The sequence below is a fragment of the Arvicola amphibius genome, chromosome X (genome assembly GCF_903992535.2).
Source record: "Arvicola amphibius chromosome X, mArvAmp1.2, whole genome shotgun sequence".
NCBI classification, from domain to species: Eukaryota; Metazoa; Chordata; class Mammalia; order Rodentia; family Cricetidae; genus Arvicola; species Arvicola amphibius.
In genome coordinates this window covers 67807647-67829964 of record NC_052065.1, presented here as the reverse complement: position 1 = coordinate 67829964, position 22318 = coordinate 67807647, and the positions used below count along the sequence as shown (strand labels likewise).

Sequence of the window (22318 nt, the reverse complement as noted above, 5' to 3'; positions counted from 1 at the left end):
CAAATGTCTGTGAGTTTGCAGCCAGCCAGAACTATATAATGAAATATTGTCTCAAAGAAAGGAAGGAAGAAAGAGAAGAATGGGAGAAAGATGAAGAGAAATAGACAGAGGTAAATAATCAAATGATATAGATAGCCAGTGACTTACGGTTGCTATTGCTGTGAAGAGACACCGTAACCATGGCTACTCTTATAAAGGAAAAGATTTAACTGAGGTTGCTCAATTACAGTTTCAGAAATTTAGTCTGTTATCATCATGGCAGGAAGCATGGCAGCATGTAGGCAGACATGGTGCTGGTGGAGGAGTTGAGGGTTTTACATCTGGATTGGCAGACAGCAGGAGGTGAATGCAACACTGAACATGGCTTGAACATGAGACTTCAAAGCCTCCCCACAGTGACACACCTCTTCCAACAAGACTATGTCCATTCCAGCAAGGCCACAAATCCTAATAGTCTCACTCCCTTTGGGGGACATTTTTCTTTCAGATCACCACAGCCAGGCTTGGTGGCTCAAGCCTGTAATCACAGCACTTGGAAGGTAGACATAGGAGAATCAGAATTCCAGGGTCATCACGGGCTAAACATTGAGTTCTGGGGCAGCCCAGCCTCAAAAGATTGATTAAAAAACCAAAATAAATAAAGAAATTTACAATCAGATAGGACCCAGAAAAAGAAGAAATAAAAGGAAAAAATGGACGAAAAGAAAACTAGCAACACTAAACCTTCTCCAGGGTAAAATACTTGGATCAGAGAACTTGACTCTGGGTCCTTTAGCAGTTGGGATTCGCCAGATATGGAGATGCCCGTGGATCATAGCTGGGGTCTGTTTTATTTCCTCTCTTTGCAGCCAGTCAGGCTAGTACTGTAAGCAAGTTGAGAGGTATTGCTTCAAGGATATATTGTCAGCCGTGACCACATTTTCTCTGCAGAGGTTTCCCAGTTTTGCATTATCAGTTTCTGGCTGCCTTGAACTTCCCTATCTTGAGATCTGGGAGGTTCTCAATGGTTTCAAATGGGGTCTAATCTTTGTACCTGTTTGTGAGGGAAACAGGAAGCCAGGGAGTCACCCAGAAATTGCTCCAGAGTGCAGGAAGTAGATCAATTAACTGGGCACTAGATGATGTGAGCCCAGGGTCTAAGCAGCTTACCTGCCTCCTTCTCCACTGGTCTTGGTCTCTTTCAGCCTTTACTGCACTTCTCCATGTGGGAACAGGGAGAAATCTTAGTGCATAGGACAGACACCTGCTCCTCTCACCTTAGCTGATAGCTTGAAAAGCTCCTCTTTTCCCTACTTGGCTGTGATTTGATTTCATGTAGTAGAATGCTGTGTAATTCCTCTTCTGATAAGCCAGAGGGCCAAACCCCATCATCTCTGGAATTTTCCCAGTTTCTCTGCTCCTCTCCCTGCCTCTCTCCTCCACTTCAACCTTCTCCCATGGTTCCCATGCTCCCAATTTGTTCAGAAGATATGAGATACTGCTTTTTTTAAATTTCCCATGTAGATTAGATCCATGTATGTCTCTTTTAGGGTCCTCATTGTTGTCTAGGTTCTCTGGGATTGTGACTTGTAGGCTGGTTTTCCTTGCTTTACGTTTTAAAACCACTTATGAATATGTACATATGATAATTGTCTTGCTGCATCTGGGTTACCTCACTCAAAATGTTTTCTAGCTCCATCCATTTGCCTGCAAATTTCAAAATGTAATTGGTTTTTTTCTACTGTGTAGTACTCCATTATGTAAATGTACCACATTTTCCTTATCCATTCTTCAGTCGAGGGGCATTTAGGTTGTTTTCAGGTTCTGGCTATGACAAACAATGCTGCTATGAACATAGTTGAGCACATGTCCTTGTGGCACGATTGAGCATCCTTTGGATATATACCCAAAAGTGGTATTACTGGGTCTTGAGGAAGGTTGTTTTCTATTTTTCTGAGAAATTGCCATACTAATATCCAAAGGGACTGTATCAGCTTGCATTCCCACCAGCAATGCAAGAGTGTTCCCTTTACCCAACAACCTCTCCATCATAAGTTGTCATCAGTGTTTTTAATCTTGGATATTCTTACAGGTGTAAGAATGGAATCTCAGAGTTGTTTTGATTTGCGTTTCTCTGATGACTATAAGGGTGTTGAACATTTCCTTAAGTGTCTTTCAGCCATTTTAGATTCCTCTGTTTATTTAGGTCTGTACTACATTTTTGTATTGGATTATTTATTCTTTTGATGACCAATTTCTTGAGTTCTTTGCTTATTTTGGAGAGTAACCCTCTGTCTGATGTGGGGCTGGTGAAGATTTTTTCCTATTCTGTAGGCTGCTGTTTTGTCTTGTTGACTATGTCCTTTGCTTTACAAAAGTTTCTCAGTTTCAGGAGGTCCCATTTATTAATTGTTTCTCTCAGTGTCTGTGCTACTGGGGCTATATTTAGGAAGTCTCCTGTGCCAATGTGTTCGAGTGTATTTCCCACTTTCTCTTCTATGAAGTTCAGTGTGGCTGGCTTTATGTTGAGGTATTTGATTCATTTGGACTTGAGTTTTGTGCATGGTGATAGATATGGATCTATTTTCATTGTTCTACATGTTGATATCCAGTTATGCCAGCACCATTTGTTAAATATGCTTTCTTTTTTCCATTTGTTATTTTTTGCTTTTTTGTCAAAAATCAGGTTTTTTTGTCAAAAATAAGGTGTGGATTGATATCTGGGTCTTTGATATGGCTCCATTGGTCCTTCTGTTTGTTTTTATGCCAATACCAGGCTGTTTTCAGTACTGTAGTTCTGTAGTAGAGTTTTAAGTCAGAGATTGTGATGCCTCCAGAAATTCTTTTATTGTACAGAATTGTTTTGGCTATCCTGTTTTTTTGTGCTTTTACATAGGAAGTTGAGTACTGTTCTTTCAAGGTTTGTGAAGAATTTTGTTGGAATTTTGATGGGCATTGCATTGAATCTATAGACTGCTTTTGGTTGTATTGCCATTTTTACTATGGTAATTCTACGTACCTAGGAGCATGGGAGATCTTTTCACTTTCTGGTGTCTTCTTCAATTTCTTTTTTCAAGGATTTAAAGTTCTTGTCATACATGTCTTCCATTTGTTTGGTTAGGGATACCCCGAGATATTTTTTGCTATTTGTGGCTATTATGAAGGGTAATATTTATCTGATTTCTTTCTCAGTCCATTTACCATCTGTGTACAGGAGGGCTACTACTGGCTTTTTGAGATAATCTTGTATCCTGCTACATTACTGAAAGTGTTTATGAATTGTAGAAGTTCCTTGGTAGAATTTTTGGGGTCTCTTTTTATAAACTATCATATCATCAGCAAATAGTGAGAGTTTGACTTCTTTTTCGATTTGTATCCCCTTGATCCCCTTTTTTTGTCTTATTTTTCTAGCTAAGACCTCAAGAACTATATTGAATAGACATGAAGAGAGTGTCTTATTCCTGATTTCAGTGGAATCACTGTGAGTTTCTCTCCATTTAGTTTGATGTTGGCTTGCTGTATATTGCTTTTATTATGTTTAGGTATGTTCCTCATATCCCTGCTCTCTCCAAGATCTTTATCATGAAGGGATGTTGCATTTTGTCAAAAGGTTTTTCAGCATCTAATGAGATGATATTTCATGTGGTTTATATTTTGAAAGGCTAGGCTCACAACCAAAAACATATTTTTGATATTTCATGGGTGCAGTTTCTCTGTCATCTTGGTCTTATGGCTTGGCTTATGGCTTGGTCTTATGGCTGTCAGCATCTTTCTGCTCCTACTTCCATGATATCCTTGTGCTTTAGGTGCAAGCATCATGTCATGGATGTATCAAATGGGATTGGTACTCCACCGTCAGTTGTTCTCTGCATTTTGACCAGTTGTGGATTTCTGCAGTAGTTTTTAATCAGTTGCAAAAGAAGCTACTGTGAGAAATGGTGGGAGTTCCTTTTATCTGTTCGTATAAGGGTATGCATTTAGGTTGCAGTTAGAAACTATAATAATTTTGGAAAGGGGAAGTAGTACATTTTTTTTTCTAGTCTACAACCTCACCAGCTGTGGGTTAACAGTACCAGGCATGAATTTCCTTCTGCTGAGCAGACCTTAAATCGATTTAGGTGTTCCTTAACCCCAAGATGTAAGTGCCACTATTGTACCAGTGGGTATATCTTGCTGGGCTGATCAGTGTTGTGGTTCATAGACTATACTGATGGTATGACTATTTATTATTTTTCTCTCTTAGTAGCCTGTTTAGCACCTCTGGCATTATGAAGGCTAGTCCTTAGCAAGGATGCTTCCAGGTCAGCTCCATTGTGAGTTCTCTCAAGTCCTCTGCCTAAAGTGAATTGTTTCTTCAGTAATAGGGACTTACCTTCAAATACTTAAAGGCAACCAAGGTTAATTTCAATAGCTCATGTTGTTCCTAGCCAACAATTCAAAAGGAAGTTTCTTATGCTTGGTGCTGGAATTTTTTGTTACACAGATTATGACTCTTGAGGGGAACATTATCACCCCCTGTAGCATAGTTCTATTTAAACTATACCCCCCCACACACATATTATATATGCATTTTATAATAAACTTAAAATAAGTTTCATTATGGCTTTAAAAAAGATCCTTAATGCTATTTATCCCTCCTCCCTCTGTGCTTCTCCTTTTGTATTATGCTCCCTCTCTCCTCCCCAGTTAATGTGAGGTATGTCTTCTAGAAATGATAATTTGGGTTTAATTTTGATTTGACGTATTTTATCTGCATGTATATTTTCCCACCAGAAGATGTCATAGAATCCCATAGGGCTACAGTTATAGATGGTTGTGAACTACCATGTTGGTGTTGGGAATTAAACTCAGGATCTGTGGGAAAGCAGTTAGTGCTCTAACCACTGAGAAATTTTTCCAAGCCCTGGGTTTAATAATTGAAAAGCTAGTAGTGGTATAGCAGCCTTTCTTTGATTAGTAAATAATAGCCAACTTGGCAAGATATTCTTAAGGTGCATGTAACATTCACATACATAACTTGGTAGTAATATAATGATCTCCTTTTTCATTCGTTTTCCTGCAAATGTTATGGTTTTACATTATTCTTCAGCTGAATAAAATTCTGTTATGTATATGTACAACATTTCTCTAGTCATCTGTTGGTAGACATCTGGGTTCATTCTGCTTCCTACCTGTTATGAATACTGTTAATAGTAAATATGGATATGAAAGTATCTACAGTATGTTGGCTTAGAGTCCTTCAGTTAATGTATCAAAGAATGGTATATCTGGGTCATGTGATAGTTGTATTTTCAGTTTTAATCTTTTCTATACATTTTTCTATAGTAACTGTACTAATGCACATTTATACCCACAAGGTATAAGGGTTACTAATTTCCATATTTTTACCATTTTTTGTCATTTGTTAAATTGATGCTATCTATTCTGATTGGGGTGAGATTTAATCTCATAACAATTTTAACTAGCATTTCGCTGATAGCTAAGGATTATAAGATCTATGTCAATTGTTTAATGGCATTTTTATTTGCTCATTTGAGAAATTTCTACTAAATTCATTAGCCCATATAATGATAAGAGTTTTGTATGGTTTTGTGTATAATTTTTTTCAATTATTTATATATTCTTAGGAGAAACTTTCTAGCTGATATATAGTTGGCAAAGATTTTTTTTCCCATTCTATACACGGTGTTTTCATTTCCTGATGATAATTTAATTTGCTGTGTAGAAACTTTTTAATTTAATTCAATCCATTATTTTCAAATTTTGGTGTTATTTCCTGTGTTGTTGAATTCCTATGTGGTGCTTGGTTGTGTCTGTATCTTGAGGTGTTTTATCTATGTTTTTGCTCAAAACTTCAAGGTGTCAGATCTTACATTAAGGTCTTTGATTCATTTTCAATTAATTTTTGTTCAGGATGAGAAATATGTATCTAATATAATTCTTTCACACGTGTCTATTTGGTTTCATAATACCAATTGTTGAAGGGGCTGGCTTTTGTCAATTTATACTTATAGTACAAGTGTCAGAAATAGGGCTATAGCTTTATTGGTTTGTTATGGGTCTTCTAGTCTATTAGTCTATTTTTAAGGCAATGCCATTGTTTCTTTTAAATATGGCTTTATAACATAATTTGAAATTAATATTAATAATATCTATTGTGATACTTTTTCTTCAAAGGATTGTTTTGGATATTTGCATTATGTTGTGTAGAGTTTCTTTTTCTCTGCCGGAAAGAATGTCATTGGTATTTTAATGGGTACTTTGTTGAACTGGTAGATCAATTTAGGCAATATAACCATCTACAATTTGATTCTGCCAATACGACCATGAGAGAATGTTCCATCTTCTATTGACTTCTTCAATTTTTTTCCTCAGTGGTGCAAAGCTTCCATTGTATAAATCTTTTACCTCCTTAGTTAAGTTTATTCTTTGCTATATAAAAGCTATTCTGGATAGGATTGTTTCCTGATTTCTTCCTGGAAAACTTTTTTTCTCTCTATATAAAAGGTACTGATTTTTGTACATTGATTTTTTTTTTTAAATCCTGCTGCTGTGACAAATGTGTTTATAAAATCTCAGAGTTCTCTTGTGGAATATCTAGACTCTTAAAAAAATCTTGTGTGTGTGTGTGTGTGTGTCTGTGTGTACCTGTGTGCTAGCACACACATGTGGATATAAGATGACAACTTTCAGGAGTCAATTCAGTCTGCATGCTTGCTGGCAAGCCTGATCATCTGATCCTCTAGGTATTGAAATAAAGAACCATGCTATCTAAAGAAAGACTTTGATTTGACTATTTGTATTCATTTTATATACTTTTACTTTCATATTGCTCTAGCTAAAATATAGAACACTATGTAGAATAGGAAAGAAAGAAGTCATACTTGTTATGTTCCAAATCTCTTGGGAGATGTTTTAATTTTCCCCGATTTAGTATACAATTGGCTATAGATTTGTCATATATAACCTTCAATATATTGATTATGTTCCTCTGGGTTTTGTTATGAAAGGATGGTAAATACTGTAAAAAGTCTTTTCTGTATCAGCTAAGATGACCATGTGGTTTATCTTGAACTACCTTTGCATCCCTGTAGAGAAATAGATGTGTTAAGTAGTGTATTAACTTGTTAGTATGTTATTAAACCCAGGTTTTAAGAAGTTTACTGAGAATTTCTGTGTCTATATTTTTCAGAGAAGGTGGTCTGTTATTTTCTTCATGCAGTGAATCTGTCAAGTTTTGGGGTTTTCTTTGTTGGGATACATTTTATTATTCTTAAACTATATGTTATAAATATATTTCAGTTGTTTATATTCTATAGATTTAATTTAGTTAGGTCATATGTGTGCAATAGCAATGTAACTGTTTATTTGGGCAATGTCATTCTTTTGTTATAAGCATTGTTCTATCTCTTCAGTTCATCAATTCTTTTTATTATTTTTGTCTTCATTTGATTGATTTCTGTTTTTATACTTTATTGCTGTTGTGTTTTGCTTACTCTTGCTTTACTAATACTATAAGGTACCTCATTAGGCTTTCTTGTTGATGGTTCTATTATTTTATAATATATTTTATTAATTATTTGAACATCTCTTACAATGCATATTTATCACATTCATCTATGTCTTAGTTATGGTTACTGTTGTGAAGAAACAACCATAACCAAAAGCAACTTGGGAAGGAGAGGATTTATTTTGCTTAACACTTCCACATCTCTGTTCATTATTGGAGAAAGTCAAGATAGGGATAGAAACAGAGCAGGAATCTGGAGGCAGGAGCTGATGCAGGAGCCTTGGAGGATTTCTGCTTATTGGCTTGTCCCTCATGGCTTTATAAATCTTTTTTCTTACAGCATCTAAGATCACTGGCCCAGAGGTGGTACCACAATGGGCTGGACCTTCTCACATCAATCTCTAATTAAGAAAATATCCCCTCTGCAGGACTTCCCAAGCTTTGCGTAATGTTTGGCTGTGGGACTCTGCATATGTTCCCATCAGTTGCTGGAGGAAGTCTCTTCGTTCTCTTTGATAAGAATTCTGTGAGGCTCCAGTTCCAGAGCCCTGCAGGTAGGAAAAACTGTACGTCGAAGGTGTTGTGGCTGGGTTGATGTCCCAATCTTCACTTGAAGCCTTTTCTGGTTATAGAAGATGGCCAGTTCAGGGGAGGACAGAGGATAGGAGAAATCTGAGGGATCAGAGGGGTCAGGAATACCACAAGAACACAGCCCCCAAAATCAATTGACTGGGACTCTTGGGCGCTAGCAGAGATCAAGGAGTCTGTAAGGTTTGACCTAGGTCCTTTGCATATACATTATGCCTGAGTAGCTTGGTGTTCTTGTGGGATTCCTAACAGTGGAAGTGGGGACAGTCTTTGCCTCTTTTGCCTACTTGTGGGACCCTTTGCTTCCTACTGGGTTGCCTCATCCAGCTTTGATGTGATAGTATGTGCCTGATCTTATTGTAGCATGTTATACCATGTTTGGTTGATATTCCTGGGAGGCCTGCTCTTTTCTGAGGGGAGATGTAGGGCAGGATGGATCTGGGTGTGAGGGGAGGTAGGAGGGATACTGGGAAGGAGGGAAGGGAACTGTGGTCAGGGTGTAATATGTGAAGGAATTTTAAGAAAATGCCTTAATGGCTTGCCTACAGTCATATCTTATGAAGGAAGTTTTTCAATCGAGGTTTCTTCCTCTCAGATGACTCTGGCTTGTGTCAATTTGACATAAACTAGGCAGCACAATTTCCCTGCCCATCCCTCACCTACCCCTCCCTTTGAGTCTAGTTTGGGTTGACTGGTTATTCCTGAGCATGGGGCCTGATCTAGAGTGCAGTCCATACACCAGGTGTCATAACATTAAAGAAACTGACTCTTTCTAGCAGCAACCTAATGCCAATAGCTCCTAAGTGAGGGGTGGGACATAGTGCCCATTTCCCCTCATCCATCCTGGGATTTTGTCTGGCTTGAGCTTGTGCAAGTCTTATGCATGCTGTTCATAACTGATAAATGGATAATGAAAAAAATATATATCACATTTATATATTTGTAATATGTATTATTATGTATAATAACTATATATATAGTTTAGGCATTGCTTTATTGTCTAAAATGTGATTTCTTTTACAGTAGATTTCACCTCCTCTTGAGAATAAATATATATTTATTTTGTATTGATTGAAATACTCTGTTTATTGTTACTAACTGTAATTGGTCATGGTATAATTTAACTCTAAAGTTTTTGTGCTAATATTTAATATATTTTATTTATTTATTATTATTACTATTTTATATTATTACTTAAAAAAAACCAATCCAAATTCCCACTCCCTCCCCTCCTCCCACTGCCTCCACACACCCTCCCACTCCTCTCCCTCTAATCCTAAGAAAGGACCAGGCATCCTGTCATGTGGAAAGTCCCCTCCCCTCCTCCCACTCCCTCCCCTCCTCCCACTGCCTCCACACACCCTCCCACTCCTCTCCCTCTAATCCTAAGAAAGGACCAGGCATCCTGCCCTGTGGAAAGTCCAAGGCCCTCCCCACTGCATCCAGGTTGAGGAAGGTATACATCCAAAGAGAGTAGCATCCCCAAAAGCCAGTACATGCAGTAGAGACAAATCCCAGTGCCATTGTCATTGTCCCCTCAGTCTCCTCCAACTGTCAACCACATTCAGAGGGACTAGTTTGATCCCATGTTCGTTCATTCCCAGTCCAGTTGGAGTTGGTGAACTCCCATTAGTTCAGGCACACTGTTTCAGTGGGTGAACCCCTCATGGTCTTGAGTTCCTTGTTCAAACTTACCCTCCTTCTGCTCTTCAACTGGACCTTGGGAGCTCAGTCCAGTGCTCTGATGTGGGTCTCTTGTCTCTATTTTCATCTGTTTTTGGACAAAGGTTCTATGGTGATATTTAAGATAATCATCAGTCTGACTACAGGGCAAGGCACCCTCACCTCTTTTGCTTAGGGTCTTAGCTGGGGTCATCCTTGTGGATTCCTGGGAATTTTTCTAGAGCCAGGTTTCTTGCTAACTGCATAATGGCTCCCTCTATCAAGGTATCTTTTTCCTTGCTCTCATATCTGTCCTTCCTCCATCTCAACTATACCGTTTCCTCAAGCTCTCCCCAGACCTCCCCTTCTCCCATCCTCTTCCCCTTCTTCCCTTCCTTCGACATTCCACCCCCATGCTCCCAAATTTTGTCAAGCAATCTTGTCTTCTTCCAATTTCCAAGTTGATCTATGTTTTTCTTTGAGTTCACCTTATTACTTAACTTCTCTAGGATCATGAACTATAGGCTCAATGTCCTTTGTTTATGACTAGTATCCACTAATGAATGAGTATATACTGTATTCATAGATTTGGGTCTGGGTTATCTCACTCAGGAAAATGTTTTCTAATTCCATTCATTTGCATGCAAAATTCAAGATGTCTTTTTTTTCTGCTGAGTAGTACTCCAATGTGTAGATGTGCCACACTTTCTTTATCCATTCTTCTGTTGAGAGGCATCTAGGTTTTTTCCAGGTTCAGGCTATTACATATAATGGTACTGTGAACATAGTTGAACAAATGCTTTTGTAGTATGATTGAGCATTTAGCATCTTTTGGGTATATTCCCAAGAGTGATATTGCTGGATCCTGAGGTAGGTTGACTCCCAATTTTCTAGGAACTGCTGCACTGATTTCCAAAGTGGTTGCACAAGTTCGCATTCCCACCAGCAATGGATGAGTGTTCCCCTTATTCCACATCCTCCAGCATAAGATATCATTAGTGTTTTTGATTTTAGCCATTCTGACAGGTGTAAGATGGTATCTCAAAGTTGTTTTGATTTGCATTTCCCTGATAGCTAAGGAAGTTGAACATGTCCTTAAGTATCTTTTGGCCATTTGAAATTCTTCTGTTGTGAATTTTCTGTTTACTTCAGTACCCCATTTTTAAAAATAGGTTATTTAGAATTTTAATGCCTAGTTTCTTGAGTTATTTATATATTTTGGATGTCAGTTCTTTGCTGATGTAGGGTTGGTGAACATCTTCTCCCATTCAGTAGTTTGCCTTTTTGTCTTAATGACTGTGTTCTTTGCTTTATAGAAGCTTCTCAGTTTCAGGAGGTCCCATTTATTCATTGTTGCTCTTATTGTCTGTGCTACTGGAGTTATACTTAGGAAGTGGACTCCTGTGCCCATGCATTGAAGGCAACTTCTCACTTGCTCCTCTATTAGGTTCAGTGTGTTGGATTTATATTGAGGTTTTTAATCCATTTGGATTTGCGTTTTGTGCATGGTGATAAATATGGATCTATTTTCATTCTTCTACAAGTTGACATCCAGTTATGCCAGCACCATTTGCTGAAGATGTTTTCTTTCTTCCATTGTAAAATTTTAGCTTCTTTGTCAAAAATCAGGTGTTCATAGGTGTGTGGATTAATATCTGGGTCTTCAATTTGATTCCATTGGTCAACATCTCTGTTTTTATGCTGTTTTCATTACTGTAGCTCTGTAATGGAACTTGATGTCAGGGATGGTAATGCCTCCAGAAGTTCCTTTATTGTATAAGATTGTTTTGGTTATTCTTGGTTTTTTATTTTTTCATATGAAGTTCATTATTGTTCTCTCAAGGTCTGTGAAGAATTTTGTTGGAATTTTGAATCTATAGAACATGGGAGATCTTTCCATTTTCTGCTATATTCTTCAATTTCTTTCTTCAAAGACTTAAAGTTCTTGTCAAATAGGTCTTTCACTTCTTTGGTTAGTGTTACCCCAATATACTTTATGCTATTTGTGGCTATTGTGAAAGGTGATGTTTCTCTGATTTCCCCCACAGCTTCTTTATTCTTTGTGTATAGGAGGGCTACCGAGTTTTTTGAGTTGATCGTGTATCCTGCCACATCACCGAAGGTATTTCTCAGCTGTAGGAGTTCTTTGATAGAGCTTTGGGGGTCACTTATGTACACTATCATATCATCTGCAAATAACGAAAGTTTGACTTCTTCCTTTCCAATTTGAATCCCCTTGATCTGTTTATATTGTCTTACAGCTATTGCTAGAACTCTAAGCACTATGTTGAAGAGATATGGAGAGAGTGGACAGCCTTGTCTTGTTCCTGATTTTAGTGGAATTGCTTTCAGTTTCTCTCTATTTAATTTGACGTTAGCTGTCAGCTTTCTGTATATTACTTTTATTATATTTAGATATGATCCTTGTATCCCTAATCTCTCCAAGACCTTTATCATGAAGGGTGTTGAATTTTGTCAAATGCTTTTTCAGCATCTAATGAAATGATTATATGGTTTTTCTTTCAATTTATTTATATGATGGATTACATTGATAGATTTTTGTATATTGAACCTGCCCTGCATCTCTAGGATGAACCCTACTTAATCATAATGGATGATTTTTTTATGTGTTCTTGTATTTGGTTTGCCAATATTTTATTGAGAATTTTTGCATCCATGTTCATGAGTGAGATTGGTCTGTAATTCTCCTTCTTGGTTGAGTCTTTGTGCAATTTTGGTATCAGGGTAACTGTAGCTTCATAAAGAGTTTGGCAATGCCCCTTCTGTTTCTATTATGTGGAACACATTGTAGAGTATAGGTATTAGCTCTTCTTGGAACTTCTTGTAGAATTCTGCACTTAAACCATCTGGCCCTTGGCTTTTTTGGGGGGTTGGGAGGTTTTTGATGACAGTTTCTATCTCCTCACAGTATATAGGCCGATTTAAATTGCTCACCGGGTCTTGATTTAATTTTGGTATATGGTGTCTATCTAAAATATGTCCGTTTGTTTTACATTTTCCAATTATTGTGGTGCACAGGCTTTTGTAGCAAGACCTAATGATTCTCTGAATTTCCTCAGTGTCTGTCATTATGTCCCCCTTTTCATTTCTGATCTTGTTAATTTTGGTGTTCTCTCTCTGCCTTTTGATCAGTTTAGATAAGAATTTGTCTGTCTTGTTGATTTTCTCAAAGAAGCAGCTCTTTGTGTTTTCTGTTTCTATTTTGTTTATTTCAGCCCTCAGTTTGATTATTTCCAGTCTTCTCCTCCTGGGTGAGTCTGCTTCTTTTTTATTTTTTTCTAGTGCTTTCAGGTGTGCTGTTAAGTTGCTAATGTGAGCTTTCTCCGTTTTCTTTATGTGGGTACTTAGTGCTATGAACTTTCCTCTTAGCACTGCTTTCATAGTGTCCCATAGGTTTGGATATGTTGTGCCTTCATTTTCATTAATTTAAGGAAGACTTTAATTTCTTTCTATTTCTTCCTTAACCCAGGGGTGGTTCAGTATTTGACTGTTCAATTTCCATGAGTTTGTAGGCTTTCTGGGGGTAGTATTGCTGTTAAATTCTATCTTTACTCCATGGTGATCTGATAAGACACAGGTGATTACTCCATTTTTTTTTGTATCTGTGGATGTTTGTTTTGTTACTGAGTATGTGATTAATTTAAGAGAAAGTTCCATGAGGTGCTGAAAAGAATGTATATTCTTTTCTGTTTGGGTCGAATGTTCTATATATATCTGTTAAGTCTATTTGATTCATTACATCTGTTAGTTCTCTTATTTCCCTGTTAAGTTTCTATCCGGTTGACCTGTCCATTGGTAATAAAGGAGTGTTGAAATCTCCTACTATAAGTGTGTGGGGTTTGATGTGTGATTTAAGTTTTAGTAATATTTCTTTTACATATGTGGGTGCTCTTATATTAGGGGCATAGATAGTCAGGATTGAGACTTCATCTTGATGAATTGCTCCTGCTATGAGTATAAAGTGTCCTTCTCCATCTCTTCTTATTGATTTCTGATCAATTTTGTTAGATATTAGGATAGCCACACCCTCTTGTTTCTTAGGTCCATTTGATTGGAAAAGCTTGCCCCAACCCTTTACTCTGAGGTAGTGTCTGTCTTTGAGGTTGAGGTGTGTTTCTTGTAAACAGCAGAATGTTGGATCCTGTTTTTATATCCATTCTCTTAACCTGTGTCTTTTTATAGGTGAATTGAGTCCATTGATATTAAATGATATTAATGACCAGTGGTTGTTAAGTCTGGTTATTTTTTGGTGGTAGTGTTTATGTGTTTTCCTTCTTTGAGTTGTGTTGGTGGAGGGTTATCAGATGTCTGTGTTACTGTGGGTGTTGTTAGCTTGCTTGGGTTTAGGTTTTCCTTCTAGTACTTTCTGTAAGGCTGAGTTTGTGGATACGTATAGTTTAAATCTGTTTTTGTATTGGAATATTTTGTTTTCTCCATCAATGTGAAAGAAAGCTTTGCTGGGTATAGTAGTCTGGGCTTGCATCCATGGTCTCTTAGTGTCTGCAGCACATCTATCCAAGACCTTCTGGCTTTCATGGTTTCTATTGAGAAGTCAGGTGTAATTTTGATAGGTTTACCTTTATATGTTACTTGACCTTTTTCCTTTGCAGTGCTTAATATTCTTTCTTTATTCTGTATGTTTTGTGTTTTGATTATTATATGACAAGGGGATTTTTTTTGATCCAGTCTATTTGGTGTTCTGTAAGCTTCTTGTACCTTCATAGGGATATCCTTCTTTAAGTTGGGAAAGTTTTCTTCTATAATTTTGTTGAATGCATTTTCTGTGCCTTTGAGCTGGATTTCTTCTCCTTCTCCTAACCCTATTATTCTTAGGTTTGAATTTTTCATGGTGTCCCAGATTTCTTGAATGTTTTGTGCTAAGGATTTTTTTGGATTTAATGTTTCCTTTGACCAGTGAGTTTATTTCCTCAATAATATCTTCAGTGCCTGAGATTCTTCTATCTCTTGTATTCTCTTGTTTATACTTCTCTATAGTTCCTGTTCGTTTACCCAGATTTTCTAAATCCAGCCTTCCTTCGGTTTGTGTTTTCTTTATTACCTCCATTTCAGTCTTCAAGTCTTGAACTGTTTCCTTTACCTTTTTTATTTTTTTGTTTTGTTTTCTTGGATATCTTTGAGGGATTTATTAATTTCTTCTAACTTTTTGTTTGACTTTTCTACCAATTCATTTTTTAAGGGAGTTTTTCACTTCCTATTTAAATGTCTTCATCATTTTCATAAAGTTACGTTTTAAGTTGTTTTCTTCTACACCTTCTGGGTTAGGATGATCAAGTCTTCCTGATGTATGTCATCTGGATTTTGGTGTTAGCATGTTGCTTTTTAGGAAATTGAAGGAATTCTTGCATTGGTGTCTCCCCATCTCTTCCTTTAAATGAAGCCAGCAGTGTTTTGGCATCTTGGTCCCATATTTGCTGTGACTGTCTGAGTCCTTAGGAGTTTTTCTTGTTTTGCTCTCTCTTAGGTCCTCTCAGTATAGGAGCAAGCTCCATTGCAGGGTTCCAAGGACCTTGAAGGTAAAAAGGTAGGCTTGGGGGTAGGGTAGGTAGGGGGAAAAGCCCAGCAGGAACATTCTGCTGGCTGGCCAGAAGAGCTTAGAGAGTTGGGGAGGGGTTCCTGGGCTCTGTCCCACTGGGAAGGTTCCTGAGAGTGGTGCTTAAGGCTGTTTGGCCCTGTGGCCATTGACTCACTTCTCCAGTCCCCTCAGCACTGGGAAGAGCCTGTGTTGCAGGGTTCCAAGGTAAAAAGGCAGGCTTGGGGGCAGGGTGGGTTGGGGGAAAAGCCCAACAGAAACATTCTGCTGGCTGGCCAGAAGAGGCTAGGAAGTTGGGGAGGGGTTCCTGGGTTCTGTCCCACTGGGAAGGTTCCTGAGAGTAGTGCATCAGGCTGTCTGGCCCTTTGGCCGTGTACTCACCTCTCCAGTCCCCTCAGCACTGGGAGCAGCCTGTGTTTCAGGGTTCCAAGGACCTTGAAGGCTAGGAGATGGGCTTGGGAACAGGGTCGGTTGTGAGAAAGCCCATCAGCAGGAATATTCCCTGCTGGCTAGCCAGGAAATCAAGGTAGTTGGGAAGGGGCCCCTGGGTTCTGTCCCATTGGTAAGGTCCCAAAGAGTGGGGCGTCTGGCTGTCTGGGCTTGAGGGCACTGACTCACCTCTCCAGTTCCCTCAGCAATGGAGTAGGCTGTGTTGCAGGGTTCCCAGGACCTCTCAGCCAAGAGGTGGGCTTGGGGCCAGGGTGGGTTGGTGGAAAGAAAGCCCAGTAGCAAGAACACTCCCAGGTGGCTGGCCAGAAAAGCTGAGGGAGTTGGGGTGGGGCCCCTGGGTTCTGTCCCAATGGGAAGGTCCCAGAGAGTGGCGCTTTCAGCTGTCCATGTGGCTATAGACTCACCTTTCCAGACCCCTCAGCAGTGGAGCAGGCTGTATTGCAGGGTCCCAGGTCCTCACAAGCGAAAAGGCAAGCTTGGGGGCAGGCTGGGTTAGCAGCAGGAACACTTCCCACTGGCTCTCCTGTCCCCTCAGTACTGGAGCAGGCAGGCTGTGTTGCATGTTTCCAAGGAACTTGCAGGCAAAGGCTTTGGGACAGGGTGTGTTGGGGGAAAGGATTTAATATATTTTAAATATATTCATTGAGAATTTTCTAAAAATATTCATTGTAGCTGCTAATATTTATTGCAGCAACTTCTTTCTTTAACTATACCTGGCTTTAAGCATGGTTACTTGGGATTCTAACTCAGGTCCTCATGAATGCACAGCAAGTGATCTTACCCACAGAACAATTTCCCTAGCCCCTAAATATTGTCCTAAATTATTTCACCATAATAGCTATTTTGTAAAAATCTGTCTTAATTAATCTCTTTTTGTGAAAAAACAACTGTGAAATAAACTTATACTCTATTAAAAGTGACTAACTCAAATCTTATAAGAAAAATATCCCTTTTACTGAGTAAGTAAAGAATGTCCATGTTAGTGTGTACAGTTTTGATATTAAAATATTTCTATTTTATTGACATATGTTAATTACACATAATAGTGTGTTTCTTTATACACTTGAATAATTGATAATGTTTTAATCATTTTTTTTGTTTTGTTTTGTTTTTCGAGACAGGGTTTCCCTGTAGTTTCTAGAGCCTGTCCTGGAGCTAGCTCTTGTAGACGAGGCTGGCCTCGAACTCAGAGATCCGCCTGCCTCTGCCTCCCGAGTGCTGGGATTAAAGGCGTGCGCCACCACCGCCCGGCCTGTTTTAATCATTTTTAATTTAATATACTGTGTAGGAAATTTTTTTATTAGAGATTACCCTTTCTTGTCTGTCTTCTTCCCCCACTATCCCTTTCTTTTTCCCAGCTCATTCTCCTTCTACATTCATGTTTGTTTTTCTTTTATGATGATGCAATAAGTTTCACTAGAGTAACATACAGGAACATAGGTGGTTATTTACAGGAGAATGGATAGCTCACTAGTGCATACTTTACTGGAGAAAATGTGTCTCTCCTCCTAACTACCATTCCGACTGCTTTGAAGTTTTGTCTTAGTTTCTCTTCTTGTTGCCGTGATAAACCAATGAGCACAATTTAAGGGGGAAAGGTCACAGCTCCAGATTTCAGTCAATTTTGGTAGGATAGTCATGTTGGCAAGCAACAGAAAGCAAGGGAAGAGAGTAATGAATTAATATGTGAGTGCCAGAGCTCAATACCCTTTCTTCACTTGTATAATTTCGAATCCCCAAGTCTAGGAAATAGAGCTGCCTACAGAAGATAGCTCTTTTCATATCAATTTATGTAACTAAGATGATCCCTCAGAGTTATTCTTAGAGGCCCTTCACCTGTGTGGGTCTAGATTGTGTCAAACTGATAGTTAAAACTCAACATCACAGTTAATGTAATAGTGGCTATTCCTCTGAAGAACATATATATCCCTACCCCATAACTACCTATTTTTAAGGAACAGTGAAGTCTCAGGAGACTTTTCCCTCTTCATGACAGGGTGTTGGTGGGACAGGTCTTGTGCAGGTCTAGTGCAGGTAAATCCAGCTGCTGTGATTTTGATAGTGTGGCAGCCATGTTACTTTTGGAAGACAGTGTTATACAGTATTCCACATAAAAGATATATGTGCATTAAAATCTGTGTGAATTGATTTGAATATTTTAAAATCACAGGCAAATTATTCAGCTGCTTTAGCCATCAGGCAAGTACATTTTTTAAAACATTTCCTCATTTTTTAAACATTTAAATTTATCAGTAAAATTTTAATAGCTTTTAATTTAGGGTACTAACTGTAGGGAATGTTCTCTTTACAGAGACATTTTACCACAGTAAATTCCAATATGATTCAATAAATTTTGGAGATCTAAATGTTAATTTTATATATTTTCCAACAAAAACACTGAGTTTATAAAAGCTATGGCATAAATAAAGTGATTATATTTTCCTTCCACACAAGCCTCTACTTCATAAATATATTAATGACTAATTACTAGCATCCAAATGTAGTATATATCTAAATGAAGACCGGAAGAATAACATTCATACTCCTATTCTGTAACAAATCATTTCACAGTAGACAAAGAAATCTAGTGAGACCCAGAGACACACTTGAAAGCCTGTTCTAGAAATAGAATCCTCTTAAGAGCTTTTGTGGCTATTTTGAAGCAGTTACTCTGTTCACAACAAAATCCTCAGTATACTGTCATACAGATAGATACCTTCTCAATAACACTGTGGGCACAACAGAGTAGTTTTCAAGTATAGAAACCTATTTAGAAAAAGGGTTTTCTAAAGGTGTAAGGCAGCACAGTGATAGTTACAAGAACATAGCACTTGAGCTCAAGAGGTTTTTACACTATTTGAATTTGAGCAATTATTATTTGCTGCTTGCTGAGTTTGGGCGAGGATGGGGCAAGTAAACCTGGAAAAGTCCTTAAATATCTGTATGTATAAATGTTCAGGATGGCTGGTGAAGGCTTAGAAGCTAGAGTATGTCAGATCTAGATGTGAACATTTATTCATTTGTATTAGCCACATAAACTTAAATGGATTACTTACCAGTTCTGTGTGTTTATTTTAAAAAGTACAAATTATAATGAATGTAAAATACTAGATAGAGTCATTGTACATCATAATCTCTCAATAAATTTTAACTATTATTATCATTATGTGACATGTCTAACATTCTTGGAATTATCATTTTACTGCCTTGCACTTTTTGGAAAACTCGTATTCTCACTAGGTGTAGATTTGACAGACACATCTTAGAATATAGAGACATATAATATATTTATAAAAAAACGAAGCACATAGATTCTCTCCAGAAAGAAACCAGTGCTTACTTTATGGCCATGAATATGCAGATATCCATTGGAGCATGAGTAACTTGCCACTGTCTATATCGGTAACAATAATGAATTCTGCTCCCTTTATAGCATGTGACTGCTATATATTTAATTTAGTTATTTTTTTTAGAATTCCACATGAGTACTATATTTTCACACTCCCTCCAACTCCTCCTTTGTTCACTCAACCCCCTCTCTAACTCATGACCTCTATAAGTATTGTCTTATATAAATACACACATGTATGTACAGTGTGTGTTTATATAACTACAACTGAGTCCATTTAGTATTCCCAGAATGCACTGTAGCACTACTAGTAAAAACCCAGAGACATAATGGAGTTCAAGCTGAAAGATCAGAGAAGCAAATCAGTCAGTCACTAGAGAACTCTTACCTCTATGAAACCTTCTAACTGAAAAGAGAGTGAATTCCTGTCTCATCCTGCCTTATATTCCTCTCTAGTGCTGATATTGAAGGCGTGTACCACCACTGCCTGACCTGTATGGCAAACTACTGTGGATACTGGGATTAAAGGTGTGTGCCACCTCTGTCTGGTCTGTCTGGTTGGCTAGTGTGGCTAGCTTTGCACTCTGATCTTCAGACAAGCTTTATTTGTTAGATCATAAAAAAGTCACTGTATTTTCCCTTTTTGTCTAATATAAAAGGAAGTTTATAACTAATATAAGTAAAACTATATGCAAAAGTACAGTGACTATATACACTGTACATTAAGACATTAAGTACATTAACAATGTCTAATCCATTTGCATTTGACAAATTCAGAGAAAATATTTCATTATCTATCCTATCTTGGTGAGTCCAAAATCTTGTACCTAATTTGCTTTCTATCATAACTTGCTTTACCATCAAATATTATCTTTTGATATCTTTCAAGCTTATACATATTTTACATCTTTACTTATTTTCTTTTCTGAATCTCATAAACAAGGAAAACTATAACTATCTAGGTTTCAACTATGTCAGAGATCCATTAACTGAGAAAGCAGGAAGAACAAACAAGTGACTTCCAAAAAATGTGAGAAATGACAAGAACATTTAGTTTCCTGGGCAGTCACTCAGAGTTTCTCTGTAACTCTGAGGCATCCATATTTGGCATACAGGCCTAGAGTATTCAACAGACTTTACTATGAAGTGGGATTTTTGAAGGAAGGACTGTCCCACCTTGTTTTGGCAAGGTTTTGCGGTCATTCTCTTTTGTGTCCTGATTGTCCAATTAGGACAGCATACTTTCAGCAGTCAAGGCAAAGGCATTTTGTTGCCCAATGACTTACTTTTGCCAAAAGAAAATGAACTTCATGTGGAGTTTCTTCAGTGTCCTATATTTTCTGTGAAGTAGATTAATGCTACCAGGAGGAGACATGTCCTATTATTATAAAAATGTATCCATGTTATTAAAACATCTTAATGCTATATTATGTAGATCTCTGAAGTGTTTGTAGGCAGCCTATTCAAAATATAACTGTTTGACCTTGAAAACATAGGTAATATGAGTACAAATTTATTTGCAATAGGTGACTAATTTCTAATCTGCATTTTCTTATTATTCTAAACAGTCAGTAGTAATAACCTTCAAGAACTAGAAATTTTGCATTACATTGTTAAGTGAGCTGTATTGGTACAGTTCCTTGAACAAGATTAGAAATATGTGTAGGAAAAGTGCAGGCTTTGTCTCAAGTTCCAGCTAGAGTTGTCTGTTATGCTGGATCATCTTAGATAGTCACCTCAAAATTGTTCTGAACAGTTTGTAGTCCAAAGCCAATCTTTAGAGTTTTGTTTATTTTTTTTTTTTGCTTTTTTTTTTTACCTTAGTGGTGTTTGTAGTGGCATTCCAAATGTATTTTAATAAATAAAGACTTTCTGAAGATCTGAGAGTAAAAGAGTCCGATTGGTCAGTTTTACAAATCAGATTATGGTAACACACACACCTTTAATCCCAGCAGCCACCCTGGTTGCCATAGAAATCAGGTGGTGCATACCTTTAATCCTAGTGGTACACGGCTTTGATCCCAGCCCTGGAGAGGAATATGAGACAGGGTGAGACAGCTCTCAGATGCAGTCTCATTCTGAGATTCCTGAGGTAGGATTGCCATTCAAACTGAGGTCTATGTAAGAGCCAATGGCTGGCTATTTTGCTTTTCAGATCTTCAGGTGGAACCCCATTTTTCTGACCCTGAATTTTTATTAATCATTCTTCAGGTGTTATCATAGTCTTGGAAGAATAGTCATTGTGGGGCCTTATCCCCTTTGTGGAGATTTTTAAAGATCACTCTTAGCCATACTCATGGTTCTCTGCAGAAAACTGATGGAGACTCAAGCACAAAATCATATACAGAAAGGTAGACAAAACCTTTCTCTAGAATTAATTAGTACTCTATATGACTGTTAATATTATGACAAAAAGTTTAACAAACATATAAATCTTATAAATTTTGAGATAATATTTATACTTTAAGAAAAACTGTTAAAGAGTCACGGTGAAGGCAATTTTTCTCTCTTTCTTGTAAAGGTATAGTGAAGGAACAATCTTTTAAATCAATGACTATAAGAGACAATCCTTTAGGTAATAGAGAAGGCAAAGCAATGCCAGACTGTAGAGATTCCCATTCCCTGAATCATCATATTAACAGCTCTTAGATCTGTTACCATTCTTCATTTTCTAGATTTCTTTTTAACAACAAATACAGGAGAATTCCAAAGGCTGTTTGATTCTTCAATATGCTGAGCATCTAGTTGCTTTGTACCAGCTGTTCTGAAGCCTGGAGCTTCTCTGTTAAAGGCCACTGAGCAACTGATAAAGGTTTGTCTGTCAACCATTTTAAAGGTAGGGCTGTTGGTGCCTTTGTAAGATCATCATCTGTTGTGCCCTGTTCTTGTACTATGTATATGGTTAATGAATGTTATTTATAATATCTTCTAATATTTTCCCCCAAAACATGTTAATTTATGATTTGTTTCTAAGAGTGGGGGAAATGTTAATCTGAGTATTCCATTGCTATAACAAATTACTTCCTCACAAATTCATTGCTATGTTCACAACATATTAAAACATGGTTTTAAAATTCCTCTCTGTACTTTTGTTCCTATACTTTTGACTCATCTCAGGCTCTGTTTTGCCCAAGATAAAGTAACAGTCTATAAAAGCTTAGCAGTTATCTCCTGAAAAGTCCAATTTTAATGCCAAGATTCTGGTGAA

At 37.6% G+C, this 22318-nt stretch overlaps 1 long non-coding RNA gene across 1 annotated transcript; it reads left to right on the top strand.

Moving 5' to 3' along the window:
- Positions 1-7924: 7924 nt before the first annotated feature.
- LOC119805157 lies at positions 7925-21920 on the top strand. Its single transcript, XR_005283878.1, has 3 exons — positions 7925-8043; positions 15243-15302; positions 21786-21920. It is a non-coding gene; the product is annotated as an uncharacterized LOC119805157 (long non-coding RNA).
- Positions 21921-22318: the final 398 nt, after the last annotated feature.